Genomic DNA, 14,238 nt, shown 5'->3' with positions numbered 1-14,238 from the left:
ACTTTTATCCTTGTGTGCCTATTTTAATTTGAATATCGTGCCTAAAATTCATATATTGTTGAATTCCAAAATATTTTGTCCCTTAAAGTTAATTAAAAGTTCCTGATTTTTTCCAAATATTTTTGGGTTTAGTCGAGTGAAGTCGTAGTGACCTACATTTGTTTCAAATGACGTAATTTTCCCAATGATAGAGCGGTTGAAGTCATTCTTAAGGGCAAAAGTTGTCAAATGGACAAATTTTGCTAAATTGGGAGTAGTCTGATTATCCCAGTGTTATGGGTTATCTAGTTCTATGTCTAAAATTGACATTTTTATCGTCTTGATTTTGTTTTTTGGAGCTGCAGGGCTAAGTTTGGGATGTTGGGTGAAAATAGGCACGTTGGGTCGTTTGGCAAGGTGAGTCTCTCTCGCCATACCACTTGGCAGTTCGGTGAATTACCCTTTATCAGCTCTTATTTCATTTGTAATATTGAGTTAGGTTCTTTAACTTTCGCCGACAAGCCTAAGTTGACTAAGTGCACTGTATGACTGGCTGAATGTCCTTCTTGATCACCCTTTATGCTCCCCCAACCCCCAAAATGCATTGTAAATTTTTGTAGGCTAGTCCTCGCTCACCAAATACTGTGAGCGGTTTGCCGAAAGGCCCTTCCTATAACCAACATGCTATTTTTTCTTGGAAATTTTGAGCCACTCCTTTCGGCGTGCCTAATCTAAGTTGCATAAGATATTTGGAAACTCACCAAGCAGAACAAGGAGTCTATCTAAAACTAAATTTTTTCAATTTTGCATGAATCAACTCTAACTCTTTTTGATATATTTAAATATATGGCAATAACCAATCTTTACATGCCACCCTAAAAGAGATCAAGATGGATTGTGATAAATAAAGGGGGAGCCGATGCTCCTAACAACGGGAGGACAAAACCTCCAAAGGGAGGCAAAGTCAAAGAATAAAATCCATCATATGAGGTTCTAGACCATAAATCTTTATAGTGAGGGGTACCAAGCTTCATTTCCTAAGTCGGATGATAATAAACAATTACATTCTCGGACGGATGATATCTTTGCTAGGTCCCTTCCTAACTCGGCTAGAATCTCAGTTGCCTCGTCCCCAGAAGATACAGTTCCAACACCGACACCTCTTGTAGATTCACTGCCACCTATGGTCCCTTTTTCCCAAATCATTAATAGTTTGAAAAATAGATGTGTTGCATAATTTTTTTGATGAGAAACTACTTTCTACAGAGGGCCTTGAAGGCAGATACTTGAGTGTGAGGGACATCCTCTATTTTCAAAGGTTTGATCAGTTCACAAAGTCCAGAGGCCCCTACATTCCCATATAGGTCCACAAATTCTATACAACATATAGAGAGTTGGTTCCCAAGGGTAAGAAGAAGGCTAGTACCTTCAAATCGGTGAAGTCCATCATAGTACGGGGAAAGATGTCTAGTGGCAACCACATTAATACCGTACTTGGAAGAGATTTAGGTGATACAAAGGCGTATGAAGGGTTCCTTACCATTCAGCCCCTGAATGACTCGCAGGGGTGGCTTGCACAACTGATTTACCCTACAAAAGAAAGGTCTACTAGGGCTACCTTACAATGGCGACAAGAAGCTCATCATGACTTTCCAAAGGATTGATATGATGCCGTTCAAGCCAATAAACCTTAAGTCTATCATTCTGTTACTTGAAGGATACCATTACGGCTTTCGACTTCAACATTATACCTGACCACTAGGTTTAAGGTTCCACTTAAAGGACCCTCTTAACGTCATTTAAGGTAACATTTCATTTATATGTACAAGACTAAGAGGCTCTAGCATCCTAAGTCAAGACATCCCATATTAACATTCATACATGCATCAAGTAAGGGACACAAGTCCACCAAGACAAGATAGAAAGTACTTTACGTTAACACATATTACATGTAATTCTAGAAGCACATAGAAATAACCCTTATAACCTTTAAGTCATCCTATACACTACCATATCATCATCAATATGACCATCATAGACTCATATTGTCAAGTAGGAATAACCATGCATCAACCCTAAGACTGTATACCTAAAGACATATACATAGTCTAACATGGTCACCTAAATAGCATTAATAGAAGAAAACATATACTTTCACATTGATTATGATGTAATAGATAGTATTCCACTTCACAATATCATCATAATACTTCAAGTCGTTGTCAAAAAGGCCATAATCATCATATTACTTAAAAGAACGCCCACAAGGCCACATCATTTGTAGGTAAAACACATAACACTTCCACCATAAGTGGATCCTAGAAGTCACAACATAATTTAAGTCTAATAATAATAAAATAGAGGGAATAGGGCAATGTACCACCACTCCATTGTCAATACTTAAACCAAATACTAAACCATCCAACTCAATACTATCAGACCCTTCCCCATGACCATGAACATCAATTAAATGCATAAATTATAATACTCAATGAAACTAGGTTAATTAAACATAGATTTATCAATCTAATACAACCTATACATCAATTAAATACAATTTTTACATCATAAAATATCCTATAGAAAACTACACTAGAATTTCATGAACGTTAAGTCAACATTAAGTAATCCATAAATAGTCAAAAACTAGGGTTCATCAATTACATTGGTTCATCGGTTTATTTAGTTAAAATCATCAAAGTATTAACGATTCAATCAATATACAATGTTTAAAAAACCTATAATGCAGGAAACCATGCATAGATCATGAAATCGTACAATTCATCTTTGAAAACTATAGAAAACATCTTTGAAAGATGGGCTCCTTGATGAATATAGTTTCAAGGATCAAAACTCATACATCAATGAAGCAAATCATTCATTTTGATGAAGAATATCCTTAAGTAACTGCCTATATTCTTATTTAAATGTGGCATGAATTTATCAATTCACTCCTCGAACTTACAGAGAACTGCGCAGGATGGTAGTCCACCTACGACTTGCCAAACGACGGCCCGTCCCTTGACCAACGGAATGTCCTGTTGATCCGTGGTCTGCGACTGAGGCTTGTCTTTGGATTCCTCTCACCAAAACCTAAGTGAAAATTGAAGAGACACCACCAATGGGGCGTTGGCTGACCCACTAGGCGTCGATTGCCATCCGTTGGTAGGCTATCTTGGGCAATCTTGGGCACCAACTTTGGGTCCTTCCTCAAGGACCCTTGGATGGTCATTGGGGATGTTTGCCCGGACGTTTCCAACCCAAACATGCTCATATGAGTTTATCAACTTTCAAGTGAATTTCATCAAAAACGAACACGTAAAACACGTAGAACGGCATGGACTTTCTTGGAGTTTTGACCTCCAATCTTAACGAAACTTGAATCATTGCCTATATACTATAATAAATCATTTTAAGGACCTTATAACTTCATTTATCACACATAAACACATAGAATCACATATGAGTCACATAGGTGATTTAGTCGTCAAACGTCTTGGTCGTCCCTTGACATTTCACTTCCAAATCACCTAGAATCTTAGACACTGCCTCAATACCACATTATATACAAATTTAGGACCTTATTAAATAATGACAATAATGTTAAGATCTAGTTCACCTAAGTCATTTTCGGGGTCTTACATTCTCCCTCACTTGGACAACGTTCATCTTCAAATGACACTTGTCACTCTCCGAAAACATCCAAGAAAAGAGATTCAACTAGAAGATTATAGCCATACCATATAACATATAATCAAGAACAAAACATCAATTTCACATAATCAAGTGATTCAATACACAATAAAAAACTACACGAAAATTCTATAACTCATTTGGCTATAAAACTCACATTCTTCATTCCAAATAGAAAAAACTCATTTTATATTCAATATCATACTCATATACATCATTTCTAACCACATTGAAACAATATTAGACCAAACAATTACTTAGTCAAATTTTCAAAAATTTAACGGTGAGCAGGCAAAACATTACATTGAATTGAGTAAATTTTTAAAAAATGCATCTTTTAGGCAATTCATGATAGAAACATGCTAATATGCAAGGTAAAATCATGTAGACACATTTTACAACATAATCATAACTTCATAAAATACACAATGAAAGAAGTTAATAAAATTCAATTTCAACAAAACTCCTAAACACCATGCACATGCAACATGCTTCTATCACTTTCTATCCTATCTACTAACCGTACTCCCCCACTTAGAAGGAACTCACATCACTAAAAGAGAAGGACTTACACTTATTATCATCACCATCTAGCTTCTTTCCTCTAGTCCGGAGTGCATAGAAATGCCTCGTTGCTTGAACATCATCCTTTGGAACATTTGGAGCAACTTTCTTACCCTCTCTTCCTCTAGAAGCAATGATAGGATAATCTCTCACCTTGTGTCCTTCCTTAACACAACCAAAGCAACTCTCAGTACCCTTTAGACACTCGCTATAATGCCTCTTCCACAAGTGACACGTGTAGGTCTTCCATTTTGACAACCACCTCCTTTCTCCAATTTCTCATTAGCACTCGTGGATTCTTCTTGAGTTTGATCCCTCTTCTTAAACCTAGGTTGACCATGATGACTAGAACCACTCCTTTTCAGGATTCTAGACATCATCTTAAGTTTAGATACTTCAATTGATTAGGCATACATAATTAGTCTAGCTAGGGTCATATCATCATGTAGCATCACCGTACGACATTCCTCCCTCACTAGATTGGCGACACCCATCATGAAGCGACTCATCTCATCCCTTGGATTAGACACAAGATATGAAGCATATATAAATAACATTAAGAACTTCAAAAGAGTATTTCTCAACGCTCATATTGCCTTGCTTGATATTGATAAACTCTTCTACCTTAACTTCCCTCCTGTCACGGGGAAAGTACTTCCCAAGAAAGCTTCTTTAAAACATTCCCACTCAAAAGGAATCGCCTCCACCGGCCTATTGTCCTTCCATTGAGTGTACCATATTTGTGAAACATCCCTCAACTGGTACGAAGCTAGCGCCGCCTTCTCCCTAGATGTAACTCCCATAGCACTCAACACCTTATACACACCCTCTAGGAACTCTTGGGGATCCTCTCCCACCTTCGATCCAAGAAATATAGAAGCATTCATCCTCACAAAGTCTCTCAACCTAGACGTCATAGTGCTCTCCACAACATTCACCCTAGGGACCATACTCAAAATCAGTTGAGTAGTAATACCTCGGGCTAAAACAAGCAAAGCCTCTCTAATATCACTATTACCAAACTCCGGGGGAACCACCGGAACATTATTACCTCCTTTCACAATAGGGACATGATCATCTTGAACACCTTGAGAACCTTGAGCACCTTGAGGAGCTTGCTTAACTTGCTCAACTTGAGAAGGAATCTCCTCATGCACATCATTCTCCTCAACTATCCTAGTCGGCGTCCTCCTTGTATTCATCTTCCCAAAAACACAAGGAAAACCATAAGAAAAGAATACACATAAATTTTACTCTACGACACGACATAGGAGTAGAAAAGAAAAGAACTTTATCGTCCTATAGCCTCTCGCCCATATATTTGTCACGACTCAAACCGATGGTCAAGACACTACTAGACGTAAATTGATGATACTTTTCGATTCCTAAGACTACTTTCATAACCTATGCTCTTATACCAAACTTGTCACATCCCGAAACCACACCCTAGAAGTTAGGGTAAATCACGGATTACAACCGGCGTACATGACCTCGCGAAGGTCTTGTACAAGACCTTTCCGTATTTTTCATCCCATATACATAATGAAAAGTAGTGCAGAATTAAAAATTTTCACAAAACATTAAAATATCTTTAATAATATCTTTCATTAGAAATCATAGAAATTACTAAGTTTCAATCTCATCAAACATAGACATGAGAATATTTTGGGACACGACCTGTACTTCAAAATATAGAATTACTTAGTCTATTACATATTTCAATAAGAAACATAAAAGATATCTTGTTCTCGAATCAAATGAGGACATACTTCAACTTCACTTGAATGATGCTACGATCCAAGTCTTGCTTCCAAAATGCTCCTTACCTACCAACAATAATATAGATAGATAAAAGCCTGGATTAGTACAACCACATGTACTAAGTATGACATTATGCAAAAAATCATCAAAAAAGACATATATTGGAATATGAATCTTTTCATTTAAACATAATAATATACTCATAAGAACAACATTTATCAACTTAGAAAGATATAAGATAACATTTAAGCAATTATTCACATTTTTTAGGCAACATTACAGTAAGCTTTGTCACAGCGAAGTGTCTTTTCTTTCATTTTAAAACTTCCTAGCATGTAGTCTTCTCACTAAAAGCTATCCTAAGACTCACTTAAGCAACACAAAGAGATACCACCCATACACCCTCTCTAAGAATGCCAAAATGATCCTTAAGATCACCTATAATGAGACACACACACTTACAAGATACCAAACATATGAACATGAGATTTCCTCTACGAAAGGTGATTCTAAGTCTCACTTGAATGAGTTGTGAATCATCCTCCCTTAAGACATCAACATATAGATAATATGACATTCTCTTTCCAAAGGCTATCAAAATACTTACTTAAGTAAATCAAGAAGATAAAGTCCATGATTGACCTCTTCAAAACTACCTAAATAATCCATAAGATTACCTAAGTTTAGATCATGTCTACAGAATAAACCATTTTCCTTAACTAGAGTCATACTTAAGACTCATCTTGGTAAGATACAAAGTGATCATTCCTATTCCCTCTTCACATTTTAACTAGATGACCCTTAACTACTCTAGATAAGTACTTATTAATTTAACATACCTTCTTAACTTAAGTAATTACATTTATCAGTTCATTTAAGACTCATTCATCACATAAGGACATTCATGTAATTCCCTTGGACAAGACGTAGGAACTCCAATTAACACCTTCAAAGCCTATTGTGCAATGTCTAGATAGCGTCCCATAACACCACCTAAACTTCATAGAACTCCTCTAATACTAGTAGGTATCCCATATGATGAGAATAGACAATAACTGATGTAGACCATGATAGCAAAACATTGAATCCGAAGTTCTATCCTACTCCGATGAGGGTATTCTAGTTGGAAACGGTAGAACTTAGACAGATCCCATGAAGGCACATGGTTAAGGAATATGAAGGGTGTGCTTTGTAATCTAGTCTAATTTTTTAACTAGAACTACTTCCTTACCATAATCACTTAGTTCTAGCCATTGTTCTCATAGAGTAATTTACCTTAAAGGTTCATAAATAGGGGTTCCATATCAAGTTCATAACCTAATTACATTTACCCTACCAAAGAAGATCCATTAGGGCTACCTTAAAATGGCGAGAAGAAGATCATGATGACTTTCCTAAGGATTTATATGATGTCTTCCATCCAATCAATTTTATCTCTATAATCCTTTTACTTGAAGGATACCATTACGCCTTTCGACTTCAACATTCATAACTTTACCCCTAGGTTCAAGGTTCCAAATAAAAGTCTCTCTTAACATAATTTAAGGTCCCATGTCATTCATAAATACAAGACTAAGAGTCTTTAGCCTCCTAAGTCAAAACATCTGATATTCAAATTCATACATTCATCAAGTAAGGGACACAAGTCAACTAATACAAGACGCAACATACTTTACTTTAACACATATAACATGTCATTCTAGAAGCACACAGAAATAACCCTTATCACCTTTAGGTAATCCTATACACTACCATATCATAATCAATATGACCATCATAGACTCATATAGTCAAGTAGGAATAACCATGCATCAACCCTAAGACTATACACCTAAAGACATAGTCATAATTTATCATGGTCAACTAATTAAAATCAATAGAAGAACACATATACTTTCACATTGCTTATCATTTATATATATAGTATTCAACTTCAAAAAATCTTCATAATACTTCAAGTATTTTCCGACAAGGTCATAATAATAATATTACTTAAAATAACGCCAACAAGGCCACATCAATTGCAAGTAAAACACATAACACCGCCACCATAAGTGGACCATACAACTAAAAACATAATTGAAGTATAATAATCATAAAATAAAAGGAAAATAGGGCAGCGTACCACCACTCCATCCTCAACACTTCCATCCAATGCTAAACTATCCAATTTTATACCATAAGGCCCTTACCCATGCCCATGAACATCAATTCAATGCATAAATCATAATACTCAACGAAACTAGGATTATTCAACATAAGATTTATAAATCTAATAAACCTATACATCAATTGAATATAATTTTACATCATTAGATAGCCCATAGAAAGCTACACTAGAATTCATAAACATTAAGTAAATATTAAGTAACCCATAAAGTAGTCAAAAACTAGGGTTCATCAATTACATGAGTTCATAGTTTTATTGAGTTAAAATTATCATATTTGTAAAAATTAAACCAATATAAAATGTTTAAAAAACATTTTAATGCAAGAACCCATGCATAGATCATGAAATTGGACAATTCATCTTTGAAAACTCTAGAAAACATCTTTGAAAGTTGGGCTCCTTGATGAATAGAGTTTCAAGGATCAAAAAACATACCTCAATGAAGAAAATTCTTCAATTTGATGAAGAATCTCCACTCAATTCTCCAGTCCAAGCCCTTCGTTGAGTTTTTGCTCCAATGGAGTTCTGGAGAATTTCTAAGGGAATTTCGGTTTTTATTTTTGAAGAATGAAATCTTCATAGTGTTTTAGGATTATAAAAACATTAAAATACCCAAAATACACTTAAGGAACCTCAAATATTCTTATTTAGATTTGGGGTAAATTTACCAATTCACCCCTTGAACTTACAGTGAACTGCGCAGGAAGGCAGTCCACCTACGACTTGCCAAACAACGGCCCGTCGCTTGACCAACGGACCGTCCTGTTGATCCGTGGTCTGGGACTGAGGCTTGTCTTTGTCTTCCTCTCCCCAAAATCTAACTGAAAATTTAAGAGACACCGCCAACGGGGCGTCGACTGACCCACTGAGCTTCGATTGCCATCCGTTGGTAGGAGAACTTGGGAAGTCTTGGGCACCAACTTTGGGTCCTTCCTCAAGGACCCTTGGATGGTCCTTTGGGATATTTGGCTTGACGTACTCAACCAAAACATGATAATATATAATTTTATAACCTCTCACATGAATTTCATCCAAAATGAACACGTAAAACTCGACGAAACATGCTTAGACAGACAAGGTCGTTTCAAGGAAAAACTTTCGAATGTCATGGACGTTCTTGGACGTTTGACCTCCAAACTTCACGAAACTTGACACAATACCTATATATAATATAATAAATAACTTACTTACCTTATAACCTCATGAATCATATATAAAATCATATAACAACATATGAGGCACATAGGTGACTTAGTCGTCGAACGTCTCGATCGTCCCTTGACGTTTCACTTCCAAATCACCTGAACTCTTAGACACTGCATCAATACAAGTTTATAGACAAATTTAGGCACTTATTACATCATTAAAACCATGTTAATCTCTAGTTAAACTTAGTCATTTCGGGGTCTTACAATTCTAGAATTTTGATAGTACTGTTAGAGGTTCTGTTAGCTACGGTGTATTGCTACCTAAGTGATTACTTAATCTTGTCCATCTTTGGGTTAGATAAGATTGTTTCTCCCTTTATAAGTATTTGATGTCTAAAGATCAGATTTTTATAACTTAAGATCATGGAGGATTATGTTGTCAGAATAGAACCTTTAAAAAACTTGTGATGATTTATGCATTATGGGTATCTGGTGGTTGATTTAGGCTCACTTATGGTCGTAGCCAGTATTTTTAGAAGTTAATCTTGGTTATGTAATGATTGTTATGTTAAGGTCCAGGGGTTCAAGTATAAATTGGGTTCATGATTTAGTTATGGCTTGGTAATGACAATTGACTTATAGATCTTGCAAAGTTTGATTTGAAAGTTCAGTTCCTGGTAGTTAATCTTGCTGGGATTGTCTTAAGGAGGAGCTCACTTAGAAATGTAAACACCGACTAGTAGGTCATGACTTAGACTTTTGGTAACGTCGGTTATTCTTCCTTCTTCTTCCTTATGTTCGAGGACGAACATGATTTTTAGTGGTGGATAATGTAATGACCCGGAACAATATTTCAGAAATAATCATAAAAATAACCGTTTTATCTTTCTCAATAGTTATCTGAGTCATTTATGATTAGTTAGAGAAGTTGATTTGAGAATTTTTGACTATTTGATAACAACAAATATATAATTAACGGATATTTTATTAATAGTTTATTTATTTAATTGATGATTAGTGGGACAAGCACATTTTTTTTATGTAAATTATAGATTTATTACTTTTAGTACATAATAATTTTAGAAAAGAAAATAAAGAAGAGGAAGAAAGAAATTTGAGCGGCACGACCAACTTGCTTAGGTAATAATCATAACCTTAAATTTTCATTATTTCATATATGAATAAATGGTCATTGATGGTAAAGGATATTATAATGATATTATAATATGGAGTTTATTAAAACGGTGTTAGGGGGGAAATTATTTATTTAGCTTTGAATATTATTTAAGGAATACATTAGAAATAGGGAATTTAATGTAGATAAGTTGGGGGGTTAGACAATGTTGGTGCAAAGTAAATGTGCAGAAAGCAAATTAAGTTGATAAAAAGAATAAACAAATAAATGGAAACTTGTATCATATGATAATGATTTTTGACTTGGCCAGGGAAAATAGAAATGTTTGTGACAATAGGGATGTAATTGTTGGGTAATAATTATTATCAATCATTGGTCAATGACCATGGATTATCATTGGAGGGTCATATACTTCTGCATGGATAGAATAATTAGGTGTATATATATTAACTAGTGTATTTTGACATTAGATGTACAATTTTGCACATTGGGTTTCCTGATATGGACGCCAGTTTCTATTATTTATTAATACATGATATTACTTTCTTTTAGAATTTTCTTATGGTTATAATATAATTGAAATATTAAGATAGGTAATTGAATATTATGTGAAATCTATTGCTGTTATGGGTAATTGAAGGATTTTAGATTTAACCCTAGACATGAAACTTGGAAAATATGACAATTGAATTGTTAATTAGCATCATGATTTAGGAAACTTGATTATAAACTTGGGTGAATTTCTGGGTCAAACTTTAACACATAGTAATATGGGTGTTGTTAGTTTTAGAATCTTATTGTGATTATTTGTTTGAATAGATTGTATTGATTTGGAAATTAACCAAAAGAGGAAGACTCAAGTTCTAGAGTAATTGTTTTACTATTAGAGGCAAGTGGATTTCAAAATCCTTGTTAAGTATACGAAATTCGTGTATTTCCTTGTGTATGTGTTTGGGAGTAATGGGACTTAGTGAAGGGTTGACTTGTCAAACCTTGATTAATTCTAAATGATGAAAAGGAAAAAAAGACAATGTGATTAATTGTTTGTGTGTGATTGGCTGAGAATGGTACGAGTACCTATGTTATAAATACAGTTTATCACTATAGAATGTGGATTATAATCTAAGAATGTCAAACATATGAGCATACACTGATATATTATAGACTTTATTTATTATGTGTGATTATGTTCTCTATTGAACCCGTATAATTTGGATAATTGAGATGATTATATGTAATAGTGATACTTGATTTATTTCGATGTTGCATCATCCCCTCTATTTGATATCATATTGTGCACATGCATTTAAATGAGATTGGGTATGAGTAAAGGTCTAACACGTGGAGATCGTCCGTGTTGAGCATGTGAATATCGTCTGTGCGATAAATAAGTTATGATTATAATTTGGGCACGTGGAGATCGTTCGTGCGGAATTTTTTTGATTTATGATGGTGCATTGAGATTATCCGCACAGACACAAGGAGATCGTCCGTGGCGGTATATGGACCTCGCGAGTCACCCATGGTTCATGAACTCTCGATGTATTTCCGAGGAGTATCATGTATAAACTGTAGAGAGAGTACTTGGTATTTGAGGCATATTGTTTAATTGTGTGATATTGCATTACATCTCATGACATCCTGCATTCTTTATGATCATATGTTTTTTTATTAATGATTGAAAATACTTAATATTTGGTCACATCTATTTGATGAACTTGATCTTGTGTCTTGCTGATATTATGAGTGCCTTTTTGTGGAGGTTGCAATTGATGAATTTTGAGCTTGTTGTTGATATATGTGTTTGTAAATGGTGAACTATTAGGTTTGACTGATTTTATGCAGGTTGTAGTTTTGGAGATTCAGTTATGGTGTAAGGAGTACTCGTATTTTTCCTCTTAACATGTGTTTAGAGGTTTACTTGTTGTGTACTATGTGGTTTGGTAATCCCCCCTTGATTCTACAATTTTTTGTAGGGTACTAGCCCGGATCCTTGTGATATATTCTCTTCCTTTCCGAGGCTTGTTGGAGATTAGTAAGATAGGTGTTTGTCACCTCAGTAGATCATCTTACTCCTGTTTATGATCTTGTTCTACTCTATAAATAATTTCAAATGAGACATATATTTCTTTTGATTCAATTATATTATTTGAGAGGTTTGTACGCGTTACAATCAAATTTAGGGGATATTTTTGTGTTTATTATAGAATTTCCGCCTTTTATTGTAATGGTCGAGTTTTAGGCTGACTTGTCTTGACGGGATAAGACGAGTGTGATCACGTCTATTTTTGCGACCACTAACTAACAGGAACGGTTATGAAGATATACTTGATTTTTTAGAAAATAAAAGTTATTTTTAAAATTATGTAACCAACTCACGAATATTATTATTTTTTAATAAAATGACAAACTAATTACTGTTTGTATTTGAATTTAGTGTGATTATCTAAATTGCTCTATCCACTATCATTTCTCTCTCTCTCTCTCTCTCTCTTTACATATATATATATATACACCATTTAAAAATAGAAAAAACAAAAAACAAATCAAAGTCATCAATGTTTCAGAAATATATGCACATCGATAATAATATGCCACAATTGGATAAAGATATATTTATGGATATTGTTTTCCATTCCTTTGCTGATTTTATATTTAGTTATTTCTTGTTTCATATTTCGCGAGACTTAACAATATTTGTGTGTGTCGTCAAATATGAGGTTTTACAATATTAATTATCAATAATTGTGGTATATGAAGTTTAAATGTTTTATTGTGTTTTCTAACGAAACAAATTATTGTGTTCTAACAATATGATGAATTTAAGGGAATACCTTATCGTTTATTATAAATAAGCGGATGTTAAGAATATTATATATTATTGTTTGTTCGTAATTCTTAATGAACAATAAATCTTGAAATTGGGGAGTATTCTAAAGGTTACACTTCTTTCTTTTATCTATTCCTCGTTGAATAATATATATTTATTGATTGTTTTAATCTCAAAGAGTAAAATTTATTTAACATTTTCTTCAAAAAAATTTGTTTTATAAATTTTGAGGATAAATTATATTTCAGTAATCTTTATATCATGTTTCACTAAAATAAGAGTCAAAATGTGTTGAACAAATCTTATCACCGATTTAAATTGAGTGTTGGTGACTGAAAGAAGAAACCCATGAGAAATTTGACAGTATTATATCAACAAAATATGTTTGAATAGAGTATGAGAAGTTTGAAAACAATTTTTATCATCTATAGTATTTTTTTTTGACAATTGTTTTTTAAGTTAGTTGATTTCCTTATTCGAATACAAATATGTATTATATATTATTTTGTAATCTTGCATGATTATTATATACCAGTGATTGGATTATTTTTTTTAAAAAGTAAAAATGTTAAACATATGATGAATATTATCACTAATTAAACACAAATCCAAAAGAAGAAGTGTAACGACCTGTTTAGTCGTTTTGAGCAGCAGATTTTAATTCTGGAAAATTGGCTGAGGAAACGGACCCCACGACGGAACGTCACAGGCACGACGGACCGTCGCAGGGTCTCGTTTCAGCATACTTAGAAATTCTGAAATTGGGTACTGAAAATCGACTCTCTGTAATCTGTGACGGACCTGCAGGACGTGCCGTCACATCCACGACGAGCCGTCGTAAGCTCCCGTCGCAAAACACTTCAACTCTTGAGAAATTGGTACGGGAAACGAGTCTCTGACTGTCAGGACGGAGGTGCAGGACGGACCGTCACAGGTGTGACGGGCCGTCACAGTCCAC

This window comes from Solanum pennellii, chromosome 9, assembly GCF_001406875.1.
Source record: "Solanum pennellii chromosome 9, SPENNV200".
NCBI lineage: Eukaryota > Viridiplantae > Streptophyta > Magnoliopsida > Solanales > Solanaceae > Solanum > Solanum pennellii.
The sequence above is the reverse complement of the archived record's forward strand: the minus strand, read 5'-3'. Positions refer to the sequence as shown.